The sequence below is a fragment of the Scyliorhinus torazame genome, chromosome 19 (assembly GCF_047496885.1).
Source record: "Scyliorhinus torazame isolate Kashiwa2021f chromosome 19, sScyTor2.1, whole genome shotgun sequence".
Taxonomy (NCBI): Eukaryota; Metazoa; Chordata; class Chondrichthyes; order Carcharhiniformes; family Scyliorhinidae; genus Scyliorhinus; species Scyliorhinus torazame.
The window spans coordinates 108,438,944-108,466,244 of record NC_092725.1 but is presented as its reverse complement, the minus strand read 5'-3'; the positions used below and the strand labels follow the sequence as shown (position 1 = coordinate 108,466,244).

The 27,301-nt window shown below is 51.9% G+C and overlaps 1 protein-coding gene across 9 annotated transcripts in view; it reads right to left on the bottom strand.

Annotated features, from left to right (window-relative positions):
- LOC140396419 (chemokine-like protein TAFA-2) overlaps positions 1-27,301 on the bottom strand; it is a 373,625-nt gene that overhangs the window by 293,910 nt on the left and 52,414 nt on the right. Inside the window, exon 1 of one of the 9 annotated variants that reach the window (XR_011936525.1) lies at positions 20,112-20,261. The exons of the other annotated variants lie outside the window; for them this stretch is intronic. The gene's annotated coding sequence lies outside the window, so the exon portion shown is untranslated. Of the gene's footprint in view, positions 1-20,111; positions 20,262-27,301 lie in introns of those variants that run through there. 9 annotated transcript variants of the gene reach the window in all.

Genomic DNA, 27,301 nt, shown 5'->3' with positions numbered 1-27,301 from the left:
AAAGGTGGTTTCATCCACGCCGGCGGGACTGGCATTTTAGCGGCGGGACTTCGGCCCATCCGGGCCTGAGAATCGCGCGGGGGGGCCCGCCAACCGGCGCGGCGTGATTCCCGCCCCCGCCGAATATCCGGTGCCGGAGACTTCAGCAACTAGCGGGGGCGGGATTCACGCCAGCCGGGTCGGAGAATCTCGCCCCAGATTACTACAATGCAGGAATGGTTAGTGACATGGGGCGTCATTCTCCGACCCCCCGCCGGGTCGAGAATGGCCGTTGGCCGCAGTGATTCCGCCCCCGCCCCCGCCGAAGTCTCCGGTACCGGAGATTGGGCGGGGGCGGGAATCGGGCCGCGCCGGTTGGCGGGACCCCCCGCACAATTCTCCGGCCCGGATGGGCCGAAGTCCCGCCCATGGCGGAGGCGGAAGAGACTCTCCCCACTGCGCATGCGCGGGAAACTGTCGGCGGCTGCTGACGCTCCCGCGCATGCGCCGCATTTCCGCGCCAGCTGGCGGGGCAACAAACGCCATTTCCGCCAGCTGGCGTGGCGGATATCCCTCCGGCGCCTCAATGTTGGGGCTCGGCCCCCCAAAGATGCGGTGCATTCCGCACCTTTGGTCCGGCGCGATGCCCGTCTGATTGGCGCCGTTTGTGGCGCCAGTCGGCGGACATCGCGCCGTTAGGGAGAATTTCGCCCCAGATTACTGCAACACCGGAACTGTCAGTGACCAGATTATTCTAACACTGGGACTGTCAGTGATCAGATTACTGACAAAATGGCAATTGTCAGTGACCAGATTACTGCAACACAGGAACTGTCAGAGACCAGGGGCGGAATTCTCCGTTATCGGCGCGATGTCCGCCGACCGGCGCTAAAAATGGCGCAAATCCCACCTGCATCACCTGCCACCCCATACGTCGCTAAGTCTCCGGCCCGGAATGGGCTAGCAGCGACGTGACGCTATCCGTGCTGGCTCACGTGGTTCACGACGGCTCATAAGACGCGCTGCTCCACTCACACGACCAGAAGACCCGACCGGATGGCCGCCCGCCGCTCAGCCCCGAGGTTCCAGTCCCGCGACATTGAGGCGCTCCTGGATGCAGTGGAGCAGAGGAGGGAGGCCCTGTATCCCGGGCACGGCCGCAGAGTCGCCCCACGCCTCAGCCGGCGTCTGTGGAGGGAGGTGGCAGAGGCCGTCAACGCTGTGGCCCAGACACCACGGACAGGCACCCAGTGCCACAAGAAGGTGAACGACCTCGTCAGAGCAGCCAGGGTGAGCCGCCCCCCCCCTGCCCGATATCCATATCCCCCCTCCCCCATATCACCCATATCTCCCCTCCCGCATTAACCCCCCTCCCCATATCCCCCCTCCCATATCCCCCTCCCCAATATCTCCCCCTCCCCCATATCCCCCTCCCCCGTATTCCCCCTCCCCATATCCACCCTCCCCATAGTCCCCCCTCCCCATATCCCTCGTCAGAGCAGCCAGGGTGAGCCGCCCCCCCTGCCCAATATCCATATCCCCCTCCCCCATATCCGCCCTCCCCATATCTCCCCTCCCCCATTATCCTCCCTCCCCATATACCCCTCCCCCATATCCCCCTCCCCCATATTCCCCCTCCCCCATATCACCAGCAAGTGAGCCTCCTCCAGTCCTCATATCAGCCCGTCCCCATATCCCCCTCCCCATATCCCCCCTCCCCCATATTCCCCCTCCCCCCATATCCCCCATATCCCCCCTCCCCCATATCCCCCCTCCCCCATAGCCCCCTCCCCCATAGCCCCCTCCCCCCATAGCCCCCTCCCCCATAGCCCCCTCCCCCATATCCCCCCGCCCCCATATCCCCCCGCCCCCATATCCCCCCGCCCCCATATCCCCCCGCCCCCATATCCCCCCTCCCCCATATCCCCCCTCCCCCATATCACCTGATCACTGCCTGCGTGTCTAACCATGCATGCTTCATTGTGTATCGCAGGAGCAAACGTCAAGGCACCCATCCCCGCAGATGCAGACCGCCCGCACGATGCCCCTCGGAGACCACGGGAGACGGAGAGACCCCGACCCTCCAGCATGCGACGCCCGCAGGATGCCCCTCGGAGATACGGGAGATGGAGAGACCCAGACCCTCTGGCATGCGACGCCCGCAGGATGCCCCTCGCACACCACGGGAGACGGAGAGACCTGGAGCAACAGGGAGACGACGCCCCCGTCTCGTGCGGGTGCGGCGACGCAGGCATGTGCCACCCAGCGACGAGAGGGGCAGCACAGGCCCCCGTCACAGCTGAGCCACAAAACCACAACCCAGGACACCCCTACCCAGGACACCCCTACCCAGGAAACTGAAATACAGGACAGTGACACAGATTGGATGGACGGAGACGAACCGCCACCCCAAAGTGACATGGACTCAGAGTGCGACGATGCGCACGACACAACGCCACTGCTGTCACCAACACCCTCCACCATCGCAGAGACGCTCACCTCGGTTGGGCACTTTAGTGATGAGGCATCTGGTACACTCACTGGTGCGCACAACACAGCCGCCCCCGGTACAGCAGGTGGAGGTAGGAGCCGCAGAGGGGCCGGGCGGTTGGAGGGCAGCCTGGCGCAAGCGAACATCTGCCGCCAGATGGATCCCGGGTTCCTGGAGTTACCACACCCACCCATAGGTCCGATACAACCACCGAACCTGAGACGAGCTAAGAAGGTGACGGCCAGCTTGCGGCGGCTGCAGTCGCAGGTGGAGGAGTCCACCCGCATCCAGGAGCTGGCAGTGGTGCCGGTCATGCGTGCCACCCAGGCCGACACCGGCACGGGTGGCATCCGCGGTGGAGGCAATGGGTGCGACGGTGTCAGACATGGGGAGCGGTTTGCGAGGCCTTGGGCTTTCCGTGCAGGCGCTATCTGTGGCCCAGGACATGGCTGCCCTCTCGCAGGAGGCCATGAGCCAGTGCCAGCGGCAGATGGCAGAGGCGCTCAACGCCATGGCCCAGTCTCAGCAGGCCATCGCTGAGGGCATCGGCGCCATTGCCCATGTGCTAGCCGGCGTCGCACAGTCACAGACAGGGATTGCCAACTCCCTGAGCTCCATGGCTGCAAACCTGCAGATCCTTGTCGATACCAGCACAGGCCTCCAGGACTGGCAGCGCCAGATGTCGGGGGGCGTCGGATGGCCAGTCCATTCGCATCCCCCACCCATGTAGAGGCCTGGGGGCCATCGGGCACCCCGACGGAGGAGGAGGTGCTGGGGCCTGTTCCAGGTCCCATTGTAGGGGAGGTCCCAGTACACCTCAACACCTCGGGCTCCCCCCCCTTCCGTCCCAGGTGCATCGGGTGGGCAACGGGCAGGACAGGCTGGCAGCTCGCCATCACAGTAGCCCGGACCACAGCCTGGCCCATCTAGGCCAGGACGCCCCAGGAAACGGCCGCCAAAGGGATCCCGTGTCAGAGGGCAGGAATCACAGGAGTCCACCTCCAGTTCTGCTGTACCGTCTGGGGAACCACCTAGGCGTAGTCAAAGGGCCCGTAAGGCCAAACAATTAGACCTGAGTAAGTTGGCATGGGTGCAGGGCACAGATGAGTTTTAGGGGCTAGGGCACGTGCATGAACTCCTTTCGTTATTAAAGTCAATGTTACACCTACAGAAGCTGCCTTTGTGCTCTGTCGAAAGCGTGCGGGGGTGTCATGTACGTTGAGCGCAAGTGTGTGTGTGAGGGGTGGTCTTACCTCAGCCCCAGGTGAGTCTGCCCCTTTCCCCCTGGGCCGCCATCAACATCCCCCCGGGCAAAGGACGGGACCGTGCGCTGCAGTGTCACAGCCGCATGCAGGGATGGTCCGGGTGGATGGTGGTACTGTGGCCATGGGTCAGACATAGTCCAACGATGTGGAGCCATGAGCTCATCGCAGGGCGGGTTGTCAGCATCCTCCATGGCCTGCAATAGACACGCGTCCACCGGCAACTGTGTGAGCCCGGCCGTTGTGCCGCAGGTGGATCGGCAATTGGGGGGTGGTGTGCATGCGGGTGGGGTGGGTGGGGTTGGGGAGGGTGGTGAGGGTGCTGGGTGGGTGGGAGGTGTGGGTGGTCGGGTGTTGCCATGGTGTGCGGTCTGTGGCCATACTACCCGATTCCCACGCCCATCTAGTCAGTGAAGCGGGCATCTATCAGCCTGTCCCGTGCCCACTGGCCCAGCCGGTAACGGTGGACAGCCACCCGCCCGTGTCTAGCCCGTCTGCCCTGACCATTGCCCCACCCCCCTCATCTGGGGAGGACTGCGCCTCTTCCTGCTGCTCCTCCACTCCGCCGTCCTCTGCCTGCGGCACATCGCCCCTCTGCTGGGCTATATTGTGCAGGACGCAGCACACCACAATGATGCGGCCGGCCCTATCTGACCAATGCTGGAGGGCGCCCCCAGAGAGGTCCAGGCACCTGAAACTCATCTTCAGCACGCCAAAGCACCTCTCTATCACTCCCCTTGTCGCTACATGGGCATCATTGTAGCGGTTCTCCGCCTCATTGCGTGGCCTCCATATAGGCGTCATCAGCCACGATCGCAATGGGTAGCCCCTGTCGCCCAGCAACCAGCCCCTCAGCCGGGGATGGCGTCCCTCGTACATGCCGGGGATGTATGACCGCGACAACACGTATGAGTCGTGTACACTGCCCGGGTAACGGGCGCAGACGTGCAGGATCATCATGCGGTGGTCGCAGACCGCCTGTATGTTCATCGAATAGGTCCCCTTCCTATTGGTGAACACGGCCCTGTAATCCGCAGGAGGCCACACGGCGACGTGCATCCCATCAATCGCGCCCTGAACCGTGGGGAACCCGGCCACGGCAGAGAAGCCCACGGCCCGGGCATCTTGGCTGGCCCGGTCCACAGGGAAGCGGATGTAGCGGTGCGCAATGGCATATAGGGCGTCTGTCACTGCCCGGATGCACCGGTGCACCGATGTCTGCGATATGCCGGACAGATCCCCACTCGGTGCCTGGAATGACCCCGTTGCATAAAGGTTCAGGGCCACCGTAACCTTGACGGACACGGGGAGAGGGTGTCCCCCGCCACCGCCACGCGGTGACAGGTGCCAAAGTTTCCCGGCTCATTCGGAGTCTCCTCCTGCATTCCTGGTCCGTGAGGTCCTGGTATGACAGCTGGGGCCGGTACACATGGGGCGTCCACAGGTGCCTCCGTTGCCGTGACGACATGTCATCATTGCCCATATCAACTCCTTCCCCCAGCCAGGTGGCATGGACCGCATGGGTCCGACTGTTAGATGTCCCCCCCCCGTCCCCCTCCCCGGCATGGACCCCCCGTCCCCCTCCCTGGCAGTCATCCTCCCGTCCCTGGCACTCACCCCCCCCTCCCGGCACACCCCCGGAGCCCAGCCCACTCTAACCACAGCCCCCCCCCGGCCGCGCACACACACACACAACCCTACACACACCTCTTCCCCACACATACAGACTGCAGCCACGCCATCGCCACTCCAGCGGCCAACCCCCCCAGGCAGTCACCCACGTCCACGCTGGTCAGCGTCAGCCTTGAACACTGGTTGACGCCGATTGGAAGGTGTTCGGCCCATCCGGACGGGAGAATATCGGCAGCCCCGAAATCCATTGCCTCGCGCCCACCGGTGCTATTCTCCAAGGCGTGCGGCGCGATTGATGCCCCGCCAACTTTTCTCCCTTCGGAGAATTCGGCGGGCGGCGGGGGCGGAATTCACGCCATCGGTTGCGCGTGCATTGCAGAGGTTAAGGTTAGGGCTGGATTCACTGGGGGCTATGGGGGAGGGGGGGCTATGGGGGAGGGGGGGCTATGGGGGAGGGGGGGCTATGGGGGAGGGGGGCTATGGGGGAGGGGGGGCTATGGGGGAGGGGGGGCTATGGGGGAGGGGGGCTATGGGGGAGGGGGGATAGGGGAGGGGGGGCTATGGGGGAGGGGGGGCTATGGGGGAGTGGGGAGGGGGGATATGGGGAGGCTCACCCTGCCTACTCTGACGAGGTCGTTCACCTTCTTGTGGCACTGGGTGCCTGTCCGTGGTGTCAGGGCCACAGCGGTGACGGCCTCTGCCACCTCCCTCTACAGACGCCGGCTGTGACGTGGGGCAACTCTGCGGCCGTGCCCGGGATACAGGGCGTCCCTCCTCTGCTCCACTGCGTCCAGGAGCGCCTCCACATCCCGTGACTCGAACCTCGGGGCTGAGCGGCGGCCAGCCATCCAGTCGGGTGTTCTGGTCGGGTGTTCCGGTGGGGTGGGGGGGAGCAGCGCGGCCTTATAGGCCGTCACGCCGTGCGGCGCGTCTGACGCTGCACGGCGTGAACCACTGCGCAAGCGCGGATCCCGTTACGTCGCTGCTAGCCCATTTCGGGCCGGAGACCTTCGACCCATTTTTCCGGCGTGACGCAAGTCGGATTTGCGCCGATCGGCGGACTTTGCACCGATAACGGAGAATTTCGCCCCTGGTCACTGACAGTTCCTGTGTTGCAGCAATCTGGTCTCTGCCAGTTACTGTGTTGAAGTAATTAGTCAATGACAGTGCCAGTGTTGCAGTAATCTGATCACTGACAGTCCCAATCTGACAGCGACCAGATTACTACAACACAGGAGCTGTCATTGACTAGATTACTGCAACACCTGAACTGTCGTTGACAAGATTGCTACAACACAGGAACTGTCAATGACCAGATTACTGCAACACAGGAACTGTCAGTGACCCGATTACTGCAACGCAGGAGCTGTCAATGACCAGGGGCGAAATTCTCCCCCAACGGCGGGATGCCCGCCGACTGGCGCCAAAGCCGGCGCCAATCAGACGGGCATCGCGCCGGCCCAAAGGTGCGGAAGTCTCCGCATCTTTGGCAGCCTAGCCCCAACATTGAGGGGCTAGGCCGACGCCGGAGGGATTTCCGCCCCGCCAGCTGGCGGAAATGGCGTTTGTTGCCCCGCCAGCTGGCGCGGAAATGCGGCGCAGGCACGGGAGCGTCAGCGGCCGCTGTCAGTTTCCCAGCGCATGCGTGGGAGCGTCAGCGGCCGCTGACAGTTTCCCGCGCATGCGCAGTGGGGAGAGTCTCTTCCGCCTCCGCCATGGTGGAGGCCATGGAGGAGGCGGAAGGGAAAGAGTGCCCGCACGGCACAGGCCCGCCCGCGAATCGGTGGGCCCCGATCGCGGGCCAGGCCACCGTGGGGGCACCCCCCAGGGTCAGATCGCCCCGCGCCCCCCCCCCCCCCAGGACCCTGGAACCCGCCCACGCCGCCTGGTCCCGCCGGTAAATACCAGGTTTGATTTACGTCGGCGGGACAGGCAATTCCTGGGCGGGACTTCGGCCCAACCGGGCCGGAGAAGCCAGCGGGGGGTCCCGCCAACCGGCGCGGCCGGATTCCCGCCCCCGCCCAATCCCCGGGAGCGGAGACTTCGGCGGGGGCGGGATTCACGGCGGCCAACGGCCATTCTCCGACCCGGCGGGGGGTCGGAAAATGACGCCCCAGATTACTGCAACACAGGAGCTGTCAGTGACTAGATTACTGCAACACAGGAACTGTCAGTGACCAGATTACTGCAACATGGGAACTGTCAGTGACTAGATTACTGCAGCACAGGAACTGTCAGTGACTAGATTACTACAGCACAGGAACTATCAGTGATCAGATTACTCCAGCAGTGAAAAAGTCAGTGACCAGATTACTCCAGCAGTGAAAAAGTCAGTGACCAGATTACTGCAACACAGGAACTGTCAGTGGCCAGATTACTACAAGGACATTACCAATGCGGTAGATAACGGGGAGCCAATGGATGGGGTATATCTGGATTTCCAGAAAGCCTTTGACAAGGTGCCACACAAAGGTTTGCTGCATAAGATAAAGATGCATGGCATTAAGGGTAAAGTAGTAGCATGGATAGAGGATTGGTTAATTAATAGAAAGCAAAGAGTGGGGATTAATGGGTGTTTCTATGGTTGGCAATCAGTAGCTAGTGGTGTCCCTCAGGGATCAGTGTTGGACCCACAATTGTTCACAATGTCCATAGATGATTTGGAGTTGGGGACCAAGGCAATGTGTTCAAGTTTGCAGACGACACTAAGATGAGTGGTAAAGCAAAAAGTGCAGAGGATATTGGAAGTCTGCAGAGGGATTTGGATAGGTTAAGTGAATGGGGTAGGGTCTGGCAGATGGAATACAATGTTGGCAAATATGAGGTTATCCATTTTGGTAGGAATAACAGCAAAAGGGATTATTATTTAAATGATAAAATATTAAAACATGCTGCTGTGCAGAGAGACCTGGGTGTGCTAGTGCATGAGTCACAAAAAGTTGGTTTACAGGTGCAACAGGTGATTCAGAAGGCAAATGGAATTTTGTCCTTCATTGCTAGAGTGATGGAGTTTAAGACTAAGGAGGTTATGCTGCAATTGTATAAGGTGTTAGTGAGGCCACATCTGGAGTATTGTGTTCACTTACCTGAGAAAGGACGTACTGGTGCAGATGAGGTTCACTAGGTTAATCCCAGAGCTGAAGGGGTTGGATTACGAGGAGAGATTGAGTAGACTTGGACTGTACCCGTTGGAATTTAGAAGGCTGAGGGGGGGATCTTCTAGAAACATATAACATTATGAAGGGAATAGATAGGATAGATGCGGGCAGGTTGTTTCCACTGGCGGGTGAAAGCAGAACTAGGGGGCACAGCCTCAAAATAAGGGGAAGTAGATTTAGGACTGAGTTTAGGAGGAACTTCTTCACCCAAAGGGTTGTGAATCTATGGAATTCCTTGCCCAGTGAAGCAGTTGAGGCTCCTTCATTAAGTGTTTTTAAGATAAAGATAGATAGTTTTTTAAGAATAAAGGGATTAAGGGTTCTGGTGTTCGGGCCGGAGAGTGGAGCTGAGTCCACAAAAGATCAGCCATGATCTCATTGAATGGTGGAGCAGGCTCGAGGGGCCAAATGGCCTACTCCTGCTCCTAGTTCTTATGTTTTTATTACATGTTAGTCATTGATTACTTTTCCAATTACCCTGAAGTCGTGAAGACCTCACATCTCGGACCGTCATCAAGGCCTCTAAGGAGACGTTCTCCAGGCATGGTATCCCACTCACTGTCATGAGTGACAGTGGCCCTTGCTTTAGCAGCCATGAATGGTCTGTTTGCCCAGTCATATCAGTTCAAACACGTCACTTCCAGCCCACACTTTCCGCAGTCAAACTGAAAAGTTGAGAAAGGGGTGCACATAGTAAAGCAGCTCATCTGCAAGGCCGTGGATTCTGCGTCTGACATTCACCTTATGCTGCTTGCATACAGGGCGATCCCACTGTCCACTGGTATGTCGCCGGCTCAACTCCTGATGAACAGGGACCTGCGAACAACACTTCCAGCCATACACATGCCCAACCTGGATCACCTCCCGGTGCTGCAGAAGGTGCAGCAACTCCGAGAGCGGCAAAATCAGGGCTATGATGAAATGAAAATCACTTGTCACAAGTAGGCTTCAAATGAAGTTACTGTGAAAAGCCCCTAGTCGCCACATTCCGCCGCCTGTTCGGGGAGGCTGTTACGGGCATGATGCTCATGCCACTGATTTGCCCATGTTATCCCCGTCAGACACTGTTCGGGTCAAGATCCCTGATGGAGGCTGGTCTGCTCCAGCTGTCGTTGTTTGGCAGGCTGCCCCCCCGCTCGTATGTTGTGCGTCTGGCTGATGGTTCTGTTGTGCGACGAAACAGACGGGCACTGCGCAAAGTTGCCTGCCCGCAACCACATTCTTCTCCGTTTCGTTCTGTTGTTTTGCTACCTCCTGATACCTCAACTCACGAGGCCACCAGTCAGGCGTCAATCCCGCCCATCAAGGCGCTGTCGTCCCCACCACCATCTCTCTGGCAGTCGAACAGGATCAGACGCAAACCACAGAGACTGGATTTATGAACATTTGTTCTGTTTGCTATGTTCTGTGTTCTTGCATTAGCCAGCTGTTTTCACATGTACATATGTTCACATTCACTGCATGTATATATGTTAATATTGGCCAATTCTTGTAAATACATTCACATATGTCATCCGAACATTAAAAAAAGGGGAAATGTCATGATATGCAGACACACATAATGATATACAGACAAGCAGCTAATGGACACAGAGAACAGGACATGACCAATAAGCAGGCAGGACACTCAGGGGTGGGATCTGACTATAATAGGCACGAGGCACTCACACTCCACCTCTTTCCACTGATGAACATCTAGAGAGTCAGTCAAGGGTGTTGTTACAATCTCACACCTCCACCACGTGGCTAAGAGCTAGTCTGGTTCAGTCAGACAGAGTAACCACACTTAAATTAGCAGAGAGTCGAACTCACAGAGAATTGTGCTAACTGTGCTATTAGTTCAATAAATCTGATTGAACTAACTTCAAGGTCTGGAGTATCTTTCTGATCTAAACTGCATCCAGTTGCAGCCAGTGTTAGACCAGTTACCACGACAGTGACCAGATTACTTCAACACAGAAATTGTCAGTGACCATATTAATTCAAGACAGGAACAGTCAGTGACCAGATTACTGCAGCACAGGAACAGTCAGTGACCAGATTACTGCAGCACAGGAACTGTCAGTGACCAGATTACTGAAACATAGGAGTTATCAGTGACCAGATTACTGCAACACAGAACCTGTCAGTGACCAGATTACTGCAGCACAGCAACTGTCAGTGACCAGGGCCGTCATTCTACGACCCCCCGCCGGGTTGGAGAATGGCCGTTGGCCGCCGTGAATCCCGCCCCCGCCGAAGTCTCCGGTACCGGAGATTGGGCGGGGGCGGGAATCGGGCCGCGCCGGTTGGCGGGACCCCCCGCTCAATTTCCGGCCCGGATGGGCCGAAGTCCCGCCCAAAAATTGCCTGTCCTGCCGGCATAAATCAAAGCTGGTATTTACCGGCGGGACCAGGCGGCGTGGGCGGGCTCCGGGATCCTGGGTGGGGGGGGGGGGGGGGGGCGGGGCGATCTGACCCCAGGGGGTGCCCCCACGGTGGCCTGGCCCGCGATCGGGGCCCACCGATCCGTGGGCGGGCCTGTGCCGTGGGGGCACTCTTTCCCTTCCGCCTCCGCCACGGCCTCCACCATGGCGGAGGCGGAAGAGACTCTCCCCACTGCGCATGCGCGGGAATCTTTCAGCGGCCGCTGACGCTCCCGCGCATGCACCGGGAAACTGTCAGCGGCCGCTGATGCTCCCGCGCATGAGCCGCATTTCCGCGCCAGCTGGCGGGGCAACAAACGCCATTTCCGCCAGCTGGCGGGGCGGAAATTCCTCCGGTGTTGGCCTAGCCCCTCAATGTTGGGGCTCGGCCCCCAAAGATGCGGAGCATTCCGCACCTTTGGGGCGGCACGATGCCCGTCTGATTGGCGCCGATTTGGGCGCCAGTTGGCGGACATCGCGCCGTTGGGGGAGAATTTCGCCCCAGATTACTGCAACACAGGAACTGTCAGTGACCAGATTGCTGCAACATGGGAACTGTGAATGAGCAGATTACTGCAACACAGCAATGGTCAGTGACCAGATTACTGCAACACAGAACCTGTCAGTGGCCAGATTACTGCAACAAAGGAACTGTCAGTGACCAGATTACTGCAACAAGGGAACTATGAGTGACCAGATTACTGAGACACAGAAACTGTCACTGACCAGATTACTGCAATACAGGATCTGTCAGTGTCCAGATTACTTCAACACAGGAACTCAATGACCAGATTACTTCAGCATGGGAACTGTCGGTGACCAGATTATTGAAACACAAGAGCTGTCGGTGACCAAATTACTGCCACACAGAACCTCTCAGTGGCCAGATTACTGCAACACAGGAACTGTCAGTGACCAGATTACTGCAACACAGGAACTGTCAGTGACCAGATTACTGCAACACGGGAACTGTGAGTGACCAGATTACTGCAACACAGGAACTGTCAGTGACCATATTACTGCAACACAGGAACTGTCAGTGACCAGATTACTGCAACATAGGAACTGTCAGTGACCAGATTACTGCAACACAGGAACTGTGAGTGACCAGATTACTGCAACACAGGAACTGTCAGTGACCATATTACTGCAACACAGGAACTGTCAGTGACCAGATTACTTGCAACACAGGAGCTGTTAGTTGTAATGATATATATATTGACCATGATGTAAAGAGTTAACAAGTTAATGATAATGCGTCTTACCACTGGAGAATAGTCATATGTATCCTATATATCATGTGACTGTGGAGATTCTGGGATTAGAAGATGATTAGATGATTCAGAGTTAAGAATCAGGAGAGAGCTGGAAGAGTGTCAGGCATAGTGAGCAGTTGTGTACTTTAGAGTTCTGTAAATTAGAGCTAGCATAGTGTTATACAATAACCTTCTACTTTAGGAATGTGAACAAATCTTAGTCGTGTAATAAATTCATAGTTTTGTTCGTTAACAAAGCTTTGTGTTCTTTATTCAACACTACACATCCAACCCATCCAGCTAAAGCAGAATAGAGAATACAACATGGTACAAGGAGTGGACAGCTTTAAAAAAAAAAATTTTAATACACAATATTAATGAGGTATTTTGGGCATTACAAACAGTAACAGTATAAAAATAATGTACAAAGTACAATAAACATAGTGCAATCACCGACTCCGAACCCGCCAAGACCCACCTAATTGACCCCCTATTCTATGCTACCCTAACTCCCCCTCCCACCGCCCCCCCCCCCCCTCCTGCTGACGATTAATTCTCCGCGAAGAAGTCGATGAATGGTTCCCACCTTCGAGCGAACCCTAACAGTGACCCTCTCAAGGCAAACTTAATCTTCTCTAGTCCGAGAAAGCACTCAACACTGACTCATGTCAGTTAGCCAGGTCTCCGACTTCGGGGGCGTTGAGTCTCTCCAAGCTAGCAGTATCCGTCTCCGGGCTACCAGGGAAACAAAGGCCAGAACATCTGCCTCTTTCTCCTCCTGGATTCCCGGGTCTTCCGATACCCCGAAAATCCCCACTTCTGGACTCATTGCCACCCTTGTTTTCAATACTCTGGACATGACATCCGCAAACCCCTGCCAATATCCCCTAAGTTTTGGACACGCCCAGAACATGTGGACATGGTTCGCTGATCCTCCCGCACATTTTACACACCTGTCCTCCACCCCAAAGAATCTACTCATCCGGGCCACTGTCATATGGGTCCGGTGGACCACCTTGAATTGGATCAAGTTGAGCCTGGCGCATGTTGCGGTCGCGTTGATTCTCCCCAACACGTCCGCCCATAAGACATCCTCCATCTCACCACCAAGCTCCTCCTCCCACTTACGCTTCAGCTCCTCGGTCTGCGTCTCCTCCGCCCCCATGATTTCTTTGTAGATGTCCGAGACGCTCCCCTCTCCCACCCATCCCCTAGACACTACCCTATCCTGGATCCCCCTTAGTGGCAGGAGTGGGAAGGATGATACCTGCCTGCGCAGAAAGTCCCGCACCTGTAAATATCTAAATTCGTTCCCCCTTGCCAACCCAAACTTCTCCAGTGCCCTCAAGCTAGGGAAGCTCCCCTCTAAAAACAAGTCCCCCATCTTCTCAATTCCCGTCCTTCGCCATACTCGGAACCCCCCATCCAAGCTCCCCGGGGCAAACCGGTGATTGTCACATATTGGGGACCAGACCGATGCTCCCACTGTGCCAGTGTACCTCCTCCACTGACCCCAGATTCTCAGGGCCGCCACCACGATGGGGCTGGTAGAGTACTTTGCCGGCAGGAACGGCAGAGGTGCCGTTATCAACGCCCCCAGACTGGTGCCCTACACGAAGCTGCCTCCATTCGCTCCCAAGCCGACTCCGCCCCCACCACCCACTTCCTTATCATGGCTATGTTAGCTGCCCAGTAATAATTACTAACATTTGGCAGCGCAAGCCCCACCCTCCCCCGATTCCGCTCGAGCATCACCTTCTTCACTCGTGGGGACTTACCCGCCCATGCAAAGCCCAGGGTGATTTTATTAACCCTCCTAAAAAGGACCGCAGGATGAAAATTGGGAGACACTGAAATATGAACAGAAATCTCGGTAGGATCGTCATTTTGACCATCTGCACTCTCCCAGCTAACGACAGCTTCCAGCCTCCAGAAGCTCTCAGAACAATTGCCAGCGGCTCTATAGCTAACACAAACAACAGTGGGTAGACCGGGCACCCCTGTCTTGTCCCCCGGTACAATCTAAAATAGTCCGAGGTCATCCTATTCGTCCTTGCACTAGCCTCCGGGGACTGGTACAACAGCCTGACCCAGTCGATAAAGCCCCGACCGAACCCAAATCGGCCCAGCACCTCCCATAGATAGTCCCACTCCACCCGGTCGAATGCCTTTTCCGCATCCATTGCCACAACGACCTCAACCTCCCTACTCTCCGGGGGCATCCGGGAGCAGTCTTCTCATATTGGCCACCAACTGCCTGCCCTTGACAAACCCGGTTTGATCCTCCATAATCACATCCGGCACACAATCTTCAATCCTGGAGGCCAAAATCCTGGCCAGCAACTTGGCGTCCACATTAAGCATGGAAATCGGCCTTTATGGCCCCCATAGCTCCGGGTTCTTGTCCCGCTTCAATATCAAATAGTGGCCTGTGACATCATCGGGGGCAGCACCCCTCTGTCCCTTGCCTCACTGAAAACAAACAAACAACAAAACAAATAAAGCAACGGCCCTAAAATCCCCGAGAACTTTCTAGAGAACTCCACCGGGTATCCATCCGGCCCCGGGGCTTTACCCGACTGCATTGCCTTCAAGCACTCAACTATTTATTCGGCTCTAATCGGGGCCCCCAGCCCATCTACCAGCTCCCTACCCACCCTTGGGAAGGTCAGTCCGTCCAAAAAGCGTCTCATCCCCTCCAGCCCCGTGGGGGATTCCGAGCGGTACAGCCTACTGTAAAAGTCCCTGAACGCCCTGTTTAGCCCTGCCGACTCCCCTACCAAGTTCCCATCCCCAGCAACCACCCTCTCTATTTCCCTGGCTGCCATCGCTTCCTAAGCTGCTGTGCAAGCATTCTGCTGACCTTCTCCCCATGTTCAGAAAACGCCCCCCTCGCCTTTCTAAGCTGCTCCACTGCCTTACCTGAACTCAGCCTGCAGCTTCCGACGTTCCTTTAAGAACTCCACCCCTGGGGTCACCGCATACCTCCTGTCTATCTGTAAGATCTCCTTAACCAGTCGGTCCGTTTCTGCCCTATCATTCCTGTCCCTATGAGCCCAGATCAAAATCTGCTCCCCTCTCATCACTGCCTTCAGCGCCTCCCAGACCACCGCTGCTGAGACTTCCCCCGTGTCATTAGCCTGCAAGTAATTCTGCATGCACTCCCTCAGCCTCTTGCACACTGCCTCATCCGCCAACAACCCCACATCCAACCTCCATTGCGGGCGCTGGAAGTTCTCCTCACTAACCTGCAGTTCCACCCAGTGTGGGGCATGATCCGAAATAGCGATGGCCAAATACCCCGTATCCACCACCCCTGCTAGTAAATCCCTGCTCAAAATGAAAAAGTCTATCCGGGGATAAAGCTTGTGAACATGCGGATAGAAAGAAAACTCCTTCCCCATTGGCTGCCTAAACCTCCATGGGTCGACCCCCCCCCCCCCCATCTGCTCAATGAACCCTATCAGTTCCTTTGCCATTGCTGGCACCCTCCCCGTTTTTGAACACGACCAGTCCAGGCCGGGGTCGATGACGGTATTAAAATCCCCTCCCATAAGCAGCTTGTGCGAGTCCAGGTCAGGTATCTTCCCCAGCAGCCTCTTTATAAATTCCACGTCATCCCAATTTGGCGCATACACATTAACCAAGACCACATTCCTCCCCTCCAGCTTACCGCTAACCATGACATAATGGACCCCCCGTCCGAGACTATGCTGCCCACCTGAAATTGCACCCGCTTGTTGATCAAAATCGCAACCCCTCTAGTCTTGGTGTCCAGCCCCGAATGAAAGACCTGACTGACCCAACCCTTCCTTAGCCTAACTTGATCCGCCACTTGCAGGTGTGTCTCCTGCAACATTGCCGCGTCTGCCTTCAGAGCCCTCAGATGCGTTAACACACATGCCATCTCGACCGGCCCATTCAACCCTCTAACATTCCAGGTGATAAGCCTATTGGGGGGCACCGTGCCCCCACCCCCTCCGCCGATCAGCCATCCCCTTTCCTGGGCCCACCACCAGCCCATGCGCTGCGCCTCCATCGGCCCTCCTCCTGGCAGCCCCCACCACCAACCTCCTCTCTGTCCCAAAACCTAAGTCCCTCCCTCAACAGCAGAGTAACTCCCCCCTCGCCACCCACCCCCAGCAACAACCCTAACCCCTGCCATAGATTAATCATATACACAACCCCCACTTTGCTTCCGTAGACTAGCTCAGCCAGCTAGCCTGGTGTCCCTCGCCTCCGGCACCAAGAAGTCCCCCACATGCTGTTGTCCCATTTGCAGCTCCTCGTGCGCTTGGTCCATTGGAGAACACACTTCTTGTCCAAAAACCTGTGGAACCAGACCACTATCGCCCTTGGAGGGTCCTCCGGCCGCAGCTTCCTCACCAGCGCTCTGTACGCCCTGTCTACCTCAAACGGTCGGGGAAAAGCCCCTCCCCCAGAAGCTTCTGAAACATACACGCCACAAACGCGCCAGCATCAGCCCCCTCCGGGAGACCGACAGTTCTTAAGTTCTGCCGGCGAGCTCTATTCTCCAGGTCTTCTACCTTCTCCAGCAGCCTTTTTTGTTGATCCTTCAGCATCCCCACCTCCAGCTGAACCACCGTTTGGTGCTCCTCCTGGTCCGCCTGCGCTTTCTCCAGCCTCTGAATCGTCCGATCCTGGCCATCCAGCCTGCGCTCCAGCCGATTGATCGACTCATTTATCGGATCAAGACAGTCCCATTTCTGCCTACCAAAGCCCTCTTGAATGACCTTCATCAACTCCTCCATTGATGGTTGGGCTGTCACAGCAGGGGTCCGAACATCAGCCATATTGCCTTCTGCCACAGTGTCCACCCAGCCCTTGCTTGTCTTCTTATTTCTCCCTTTTCGATCCCTCGGGGTTCTTCGTCCATACACCAATGTGTGGAACCAGTGCCAAATTGACTTCGCCATCAAAGCCAGCGCTCAAAAACGCAAAAAAGTCAGGGGGAAAGGACCAAAAGTCCGCCAGAGCGGGAGCCACCAAATGCGCGACTTACTCCCTCATAGCCGCCACCAGAAGACAGCTTTAAATTTTAATATACCATGTTACCACATGGTAACAGGACTGATCTTAGAGTAGTTTAGTCAGGTTTAGAGAGAAAGAAAGTCTCCATTCGAAAAAAAAAACATGCAAAGAAAAATCTCAACCAGACTCCAGTAGCAACAATAAGGCTCCAGCAACAACCACAAACATCACAGAAAGAACATACAGTGCAGAAGGAGGCCATTCGGCCCATCGAGTCTGCACTGACCCACTTAAGCCCTCACCCTATCCCCGTAACCCCTCCTAACCTTTTTGGTCACGAAGGGCAATTTATCATGGCCAATCCACCTAACCTGCACATCTTTGGACTGTGGGAGGAAACCGGAGCACCCGGAGGAAACCCACGCAGACACGGGGAGAATGTGCAGACTCCGCACAGACAGTGACCCAGCAGGGAATCGAACCTGGGACCCTGGCGCTGTGAAGCCACAATGCTATCCACTTGTGCTACCGTGCTGCCCCAGAAATACTTGACCAAAGAGTCATGGAAGGTCTGCAGTTTCCAAAGGCATTCAGCATATCAGGTAATGTAGATGTGAATTGGAAAATATTCAAACAAGAGTTTGAACTGTATCTCTCAACCTCCAACCTCCAAACTGCCAGTGCTAAGTGGAAAAACTGCTGTATTGCTACTACTGGCATGACAACAGGCTCTAGAAGTGTATAACTCATTCTACTTTGAGAATGAAGCTGGAAAAAATAACTTTGAAGTGGTCCTTAAAAATATTTGATCATTATTGTGAGCTTAAAAGAAATGAAAAGCCCAATAAAAGACTGCAAAAACAACAAACAATAAGGCTGAAAGATTCAATTAAAATGTCCCGTGCGACTAAAGAATCTAAAAATAGAAGTGCCGAAACTTTGAATCAAAGTAAAAACAATTTTGCCTCCATGAAAGCGATGGCGCAGTTACAACTTCATCGCGCTGAAAAAGACCGCTCTGCGCAAGCGCACCCGAAAAAAATGCTCACTTCAGAAGTCGGACATTTCCGACATGCATCGTTCAAGGAAAAAACGCACGATTCAGAATTTGAATGCTCTGCGCATGTGCGGGACCAGTTCGCACATGAGCACATTGAAAAACGACACGATCCGGAAGAATACCGTTCCGCGCATGTGCAGGAGATTGCGCGTGCGCACTTGAAAAAAGACCGCGTTCTGGACGGGGATCGATTTGCGCATGCGCAATGCAAGTTTGCGCATGATGTGATGGACGTGATGATGTCAGAACTTGTGGACTTGCCCACTTTTAAAAAAAACTGCCTGGAAATCAAACAAGCAAGTTTTAAAGGCACAGAACGGAAGTTTTTTAACCCGAGGCAGAATGTTGCCTGAATTTGAACAAACAGCTGAAGAAGACTTTTGCAGCACCATGGAACAAAATGTTTGCAGCATGCAACAAGAAGACAATGCTAACAAATCTAAAACTAAAGAAAATAAATCCTACATTGAAGAATATTACTCAGATATGGCAGAAATATTAAGTTTTGATGATTATTCTGATAGTAACAAGATTGAAGATCTAAATAGCACTCTACTAATGGTAGATGAATCCAATACATTGATGGAATTGCATACCGTTGCTACATCGGAGAGCAGTAACCTGACAAATGAACAACCTGAAGAAAAAGACTCCACAAGAAGAGCACTGGAAGACTCCATAATGGAAGCACTGAAAGACTCCAGAGAGAGAGCAATGAAAGAAGAAGACTATAAAGGTCTATATACTTTATTTGATCAACAAAAAGAAGACTATGAAGGTCTATTCACTGTATTTGCGAATAATGACAAAGTGATCAGAAGTAGCATAAAAGCTGAGCAGGACAAAAGCGAGACTGACAAATCTCAGCTGGACTGTACAAAAGAACATGACAATTACAGTACAACAATGAATGGATCAATTGAGAGCACATCAATCGTGAACAGCCTACAAGAAAATTACATCTTGGAGAAGTTGACTCCAGAAGAGGAGCATCAAGAGATCAAAGATAAATCAGATCATCCATGAGGGACTGATGCCACAAAGTTCAATGATGTGTCAGATCATCCACAGGAACCTGAGATCATAAAGTACAGCAAAACATCAGATACTACAAAGGACACTGGTGACACTAAAAAGTTTGGAAATGAAACAATCCAGAAGGAACAGTTCTTGAGCACAAAAAGAGAAACTACGGAACTACAGACTATATACAATAGTAAAACCGAAGGACAACTGAACAGCACAGTCCAATTCAATAGCAAGAAAGTGTTGAAACTCACAGTCACATTTGACAGACCATACAGGATGGAAATAAATCCAGATAGCAACCGAGCAAGGGACTGCAGGACAATGTGTGAAACACAGCTACAGATCGAGGTAAAAAGGACAAATGTGTGTGTAGACAGCATAATGGCACCAATGGCAGGAAGAACAGGGAATTGTTTAGACAAAAAATAAATCATACCAACAAATTTAATGAGGTCGTATTTTCTCAAAGACCAAAAGCTAACCGTTTTTTAAGGCAAAGGACACACATAATCGACACCACAAACACAGCAAAATAATCCAGGTCAGACAACAAAAGTGGTTCAACCTGTCGAACACCTGATCGATTTGAGCTGACGACTTGTTGGTACTTCAACACTACCAGAGTGAAGACTCAGTGCAGACTCAATTTGTGGATTGTAAAACGTTTTTTAAAATTGTTAACTACTGTACAATTCAGTACTCAATTACATGTAAAGAACATAAAATGCTTCTTACTCTCGCTGTGTTTGTAGAAATCTCCAAACATCTTTGAAAGAAAGGGGGATGTAATGACATGTATATTGACTGGGGTGTAAAGAGGTAACAAGTTAATAATAAAGCTTCTTACCAGTAGAGGGAACCACAGAACAGTTATATATATCATGTGACTTTGGGGATTCTGGGATTAGAAAATGATTAGATGATTAGGAGTTACGAATTCAGGGAGAACTGGAAGAGGATCAGGCATAGAGAGCAGTTGTATACTTGAGAGTTCTGTAAATTAAAGATAGCATAGTTTTATACAATAACCTTCGACTTTAGGAATATGAATGATACTTAGTTAGTAGTGTAATAAATGTATGGTTTTGTTTGTTAACAAAGCTTTGCGTTCTTTATTCAATACTATGCATCCGAGACATCCAGGTAAAGCAGAATAGAGAATACAACATTAGTGACCAGATTATTGCAACACAGGAACTGTCAGTGACCAGATTACTGCTACGCAGGAACTGTCAGTGACCAGATTACTGCAACAAGGAACTGTCAGTGACCAGATTACTGCTACGCAGGAACTGTCAGTGACCAGATTACTGCAACACAGAAACTGTCAGTGACCAGATTATTGCAGCACAGGAACTCTCTCTGACTAGATGACTGCAACACAAGCATTGCCAATTACCAGATTACTCCAGCACAGGATCTGGCAGTGATCAGATTACGGAAACACAGGGCTGTCAGTGACCAGAATACTGCAACACAGCAACTGTCAGTTGTTACGACACCCTGGGCAACTGCATATCAATATCGGCCCCACAGGCCTCAGAGTCCCAACATAAGTGAATTAACCAATAATTTGCATTTTTCGAAGATCTTTAACCCTTGACTGGTCCAATGAGTTACATACCCCAGATTTGTAAGTAAAACATTAACAAACTGTTTATTAATAAAAAGGAGAAAATATGTATATATAAGGAAATAACATGATAATCGATTCCCAGACTACCTACCCCCAAGGCCCAGACCCACCCTCCACCGAGACACGCACAGGATAGACACAAGGTAAGGGTCGGCGAGGAATAAAAAATATAAGGATTAAAGGGCTACTACTGAGGTGAGTCTTCACAACAGTGGTTGCAGCCACTGGGAAATAGATTTACTTGACAGGTTCAGGTTGGCGCAATTTTGACCTTCGACCACGAGATTGTGTTTCACCTAAGAATTCCTGGCCAGTGCGACGCCACTCTTTAGTCACCAGGTGGAGCTATAATTGGGGAGTTCAGATCGGTGCAGTTCTTGTCGCTGGCCACCAGATGGTGCCATACACGGGATGCTCAGGTCGGTACACTTCTGCCTTTCCACCACCAGATGGAGCTTTCACCTCCCTGTGAGAACAACACAGGTCTGGTCCTGAAGATTAATAGTTCCCATGTCTGATTCCTCAACAAGACTCTGGCAGCTTTTTTACAAATGCCCCCACTTTAAACCTTAATTCCTCAGTTCTTCCCAGCCCCTGACATATACAATTGGATGGTTACTGATCTTTGGGAAAACTTATACTTTCACACTCAAGATCTCTTTCTCAGTTCTGTTGGCTGCCTGCGCTCCTTTATCACAGGAAAGCCTTCACACATTTGGCTAGAATGCTTCTTAAAATCGTCCAGCACAGAGAGAGTGGGAAAAGGAGAGATGGAGACCTCAGGGTCTTTGCTCACTGGCTGCCTCACAGAACTGAACAAAAGTTGGCACTTCTCTAGAAGATCCGGCTTCTTCCCTGAAAGTTTCTGACTGGATTCATCAACCACAGGCCCCAATAGGAGAACATTAAAGCTTCCACCTACACCGATTGGCTGCTTTCCAAATCTCTCAAACGATATTACAGATTCTGCCATAGGACCTAAAGGGGATGTTTCCGACCAGCCCATCGGAAAGGGGAGTTTTTTTTCCCCGTGTTCAAAGATTCCAATTTAAACTGAAATCCCAAAGGCAGCAGTAACTTTGCAGCAGCCAACCCGAAGAATGTTTCTCAGAATATGCAGCAGGACGGGCATTAAAAGGGAACGCAGAGACAACATCCTGACATACCTTCCCACCTAAAGGAATGAAATGTCAAAGCATGAGCGTTTCATTACAAGGTATGTAAGACACACAACACCCACAAATACCTGTCTAATCTAGCCCCAATACGATCCCCTGCCCGGCTTCAGTATTAATGGCAATGTGACTTTTAACACACACGGGGGAAAAAATACCTGCACTGACATTATTGTCTCCAGGAAATATGTACACCGTCTTTACAACACATGATTGCAATGGAGACTCTGACAAAAAAACTCTTGTGTTCTGGGTTTTGAAATGTTTCCTTAACCGCAAGTAGTTAACAGTTCGGCGATATCTGGGCCGGCCAGCTACCTCGAAAAGATACTGTAAACCTTCAAAAGGATGTGGGTCGACCAGCCGCTCACTTGGAATCACTCCCCAGTACATACGGTCCTCATCCTGACTAAATTATGCTGTGCAGTCAGGTAGGTATACTTTCCTTCAGGACAAGCCTGCTCTGGGAACTTCTTTCACCTGAAGGGAGTAGCAATGGATTTAACTCAAGAAACGGTACCAAACTACTTTTTGGCACGTCTACTTCAACTGCCTCCGCCAGGTTACTAACTCCTTGACTAGCTCTGGAAGAATTGCTCGCCAGTGATCCAAGTTCAATTGGTGACGAACCTACTCATGAACAACTGTCTATCATCACATCATAGTCAGTCCCGAAATCAAAGTCAAGACTGTTGTCTGACATTTCCTCCCTACTATCACTCTTACAACAACTATTCACCATCATTTCGTAACCAGGACCAAGGTCGAAGTCAAACCTTCGTCTGACTCCTCCTCACCAACATTCTTGCGACAATTGTTTACCAGCACCTCATAATCAGAACCAAAGTCAAAATCAAGACTCTTCTCTAATTCCTCAGCCATACGGTCACCGTCGGTCTGAAAATGTTCAGGACCTGGTTCACTACCATGATCACTTGAAACATGCTCAATAATCATCAATACCTCTTTCTCTAAGTCCTCTACTGCCCAATGAGTTTTCCTCGCTCCCGCATGCCCTTCAGTCAGCATTTCAGGGGTGAATTGCAATACTTCCTTTGGACTCTCTGTAATCATGAGTGAGGCTACAACCTTCACTCCCGCTAAATCGTTTCCCAAAATTAAGTCTATTCCTTCCACAGGGAATTCCTTAACCACTCCAACAACTACCGGACCTGACACAAAATCACACTCTAACTGAACTTTATACAATGAAACTGGGATACAACTTCCACCCATCCCATTCGCAAATACCTCAGCTTTCACTGAGCTCTCTAGAGTAAAGACCAAATCCATTTCCAGCACAAGGGTTTGAGTAGCCCCTGGGTCTCTTAAAATTGTTACAGGTTTGGCTACCTCTATCAAGGAAAATGGGGTGGCGTTTCCATTCGACACAAAACCGGTTATCTATCATCTATCTCTACAACTTCTGTCACAGCATTGTTCATCTTGGGTCTCCAAAGTGTAGTAGACGCTGCCGTCTGCACCTTCACTTACTTCTCAGAGTCCTCCTTCTGAACCTCCACAACTTCCATTGGCCTTCCTTGCAACTTCCAACAGGCTGAACGAATATGTCCCATCTTGTTACAATGATAACATTTAGGCTCCCAAGTCTCACTTCCAAACCCAGCACCTTCTTTTCTGGACTGGGGTGGAGATCTCGGAGCATTCGCAGCTATCCATTCTTTACCTTGGCTACCTGCTGTCTTCTCACTCTCCCACTTCCTATCCTTTCCAAATTATGGGGGTGATGGAACAAATTTTTTAATTTATAGATTAGCTCGTAATCGTCGGCCATAATTGCTGCTTGCCTAGCAGCTTGTTCCTTCTGGTCATCAACATGGGTTCTTATTATCGAAGGTAAGGAATTCTGAAACTCCTCTAAGAGGATTACCTCCCTCAGAGCCTCATAGGTAGTCGTAACTCCCAATTCTCATAACCATCTTTTAAAATAGTTCTGCTTCATCCTCTCGAATTCTGCATAAGTCTGTCCCGGGTGTGTCTGCATTCAGAAATTTGTGTCTATATGCTTCAGGAACCAACTCATATGCATCTAGAATAGCATTTTTCACTGAGTCATAATCCCGAGAGTCCTGCTCTGACAAGGCGGCATAAACCTGCTGTGCTCACCCCGTCAACTTGCGCTGCAGAGGTAAAATCCATTTATCTTTTGGCCACTACAAATAGGTTGCTATTTTCTCGAAAGCCTGAAAGAACGTTTTTCCTTCTTTCTCTTCAAATTTTGGGAAAGACTGTATAAACCTATACATATCAAGACTTAGTTCTGTTCTAGGACTGAGCTCCCCTTCACATTTTGGAAATTTCCCACCCCTTTCCAATACCTTAAGCTGGAAGTTTCTATCTAGTTCATATCTGCATTTCCATCGCAACTTCTTCTTCCATTTGCTCTCTCTCTTTCCTCTCTCTTCATTTCCATTTCCATTTTTCTCTGTTGTTGCTACATTTCCATTTTTCTCTGTTGTTGCTACATTTCCATTTTTCACTGTTTTTGCTGCATTTCTAATTGTTTCAGCTGTAACTGCTCTTAGCCAATTCTACTGACTGTGGGTCCGGCCTCAGCTGCATTGACTTCAAATTTAAATGTTGAGCAATCGCGTCAATTACCTCTGCCTTCTTAGCTCGATCTGGTACAACCAGTTTCAATTCCCTTGCCAACTGGATCAGCGGGTATTTGCAAAGCTCCTCCAAAACTTTCAGAGATACGTAGCCCACCTGGAGAAATTTCTTAGCAGCTTCCATAGCCATATTGTTATATGATTACAAACGTAGTGTCTCTATCTAATTTACTCTGTACCCCTAAATTCACTGTCATATGTTTCCAATCCCAGATGAACCCCCAATTTATGTTATGACACCCTGGGTGAGTGCACAGTCAATTCCAGCCATACAGACCCCAGAGTCCCAACATAAGTAAATTAGCCAATAATTTGTGCTTTCCGAAGATCCTTAACGTTTGACTGTTCCAATGAGTTACTGACACCAGATTTGTCAGTAAAAAATTAGTAAATTATTTATTAATAAAAAGGAGAAAAGATGAACAGATAAGGAAATAACAGGATAACCGTTTACCATACTACCAAATCCCAAGACCCCGTCCTACCTCCTACCCAGACACACAGAAGACAGACACAAGGTAAGGGTTGGCAAGGAATAAAATAGGGATTAAAGAGGTAGGCCTGAGATGCGTTTTCACTACTGTGGGTTGAAGCCTCCGGGAAATAAATTTACCCGAGAGGTTCTGGTTGCCCCAATACCGACCTTCGACCACGAGATGATGCTTCATCTAAGAATTCTCGGTCATGCGATTCCGCTCTTTAGCCACCAGGTGGAACTAAGTCTGGGAAGTTCAAATCAGTGCAGTTCTTGTCGCCTGCCACAGGATGCTCAGGTCGGTGCATGTCTGCCTTTCTACCGCCAGATGGAGCTTTCACCTCCCTGTGAGAACAACACAGCTCTGATCCTGGAGATTAGCAGTTCCTGTGCCTGATTCCACAACAAGATGCTGGCGGCTTTATTACAAATGCCCCCACTTTAAACTTTAATTCTTCAGCTCTTCCCAGACCATGATGCACACAATTCGAAGGTTACTGATCTTTGGGAAAACTTGCACTTTCACACTCAAGATCTCTTTCCCAGTTCTGTTGGCAGTCTGTGCTCCTTAAAGGAGGAAAGTCTTCACAGAGTTGGCTAGAATGCTTCTTAAAATCGTCCAGCACCGAGAGAGAGAGCGAGAAGGAGACAGAGAGACCTCTGGGTCCTTGCTTGCTGTAAGCTTCACAGAACTGAACAAAAGTTGGCAGTTCTCCAGAAGATCCACCTTCTTCCCTGAAAGTTTCTGACAGGCTTCACATACCACAGGCCCCAACAGAAGAATATTGAAATTTCGACCTGTACTAATTGGCTGCTTGCCAAGTCTATCAAACAACAGCACAGATTCTGCGACGGGACCGAAAATTGATATTTTGGACCTGCCATGTGAAAGAGGAGTTTTTTTTCCCAGTGTCCAAAAGACTCCAATTTAAACAGAAATCCCGAAGACCGCAGTAACTTCACAGCAGCCAACCCAAAAAATGTCCATCAAAATAGGCAGCTGGATGGGCATTAAAAGGGTACACAGGACAAACAGACAATACCGTTAACACACAGACGATATTACTGCAGCACCAGATCTGTCAGTGACCAGATTACTGCAGCACAGGAACTGTCGGTCACCAGATTACTGCAGCACGGGAACTGTCAGTGACCAGATTATTGATCCACAGGAACTGACAGTGACCAGATTACTGCAACACAGGAACTGTCAGTGACCAGATTACTGCAACACAGGAACTGTCAGTGACCAGATTACTGCAACACAGGAACTGTCAGTGACCAGATTACTGCAGCACAGGAACTGTCAGTGACCAGATTACTGCAGCACAGGAACTGTCAGTGACCAGATTACTGAAACACAGGAACTGTCAGTAACCAGATTACTGCGACACCGGAACTGTCAGTGACCAGATTTCTGGAACACAGGAGCTGTCAGTGACCAGATTACTGCAACACAGGAACTGTCAGTGACCAGATTACTGCAACACAGGAGCTGTCAGTGACCAGATTACTGCAACACAGGAACTGTCAGTGACCAGATTACTGCAACACAGGAACTGTCAGTGACCAGATTACTGGAACACAGGAACTGTCAGTAACCAGATTACTGCGACACCGGAACTGTCAGTGACCAGATTACTGGAACACAGGAGCTGTCAGTGACCAGATTGCTGCAACACAGGAACTGTCAGTGACCAGATTACTGCAACACAGGAACTGTCAGTGACCAGATTACTGCAACACAGGAACGGTCAGTGACCAGATTACTGCAACACAGGAACTGTCAGTAACCAGATTACTGCAACACAGGAACTGTCAGCGACCAGATTACTGCAACACAGGAACTGTCAGTGACCAGATTACTGCAACACAGGTTTTAGTGACCAGATGACGGCTGTGCTGAACTGTCCGTGATTCGATCAGTGGAGCTCAGTCAAATATCTGTATTTGGTAAATTGTTCAAACCAAAAATTGTCCTGATATTCATTTTACATTAAAAAATTATCCATTTTGAATCTTTGACATATGTATCACAAATGAGGTGGAAAGATTTAATTTTTTGTTTCACAATATGGGATTTGAATTAAGCGTTTTAAATTATAACAACTAGGCTGT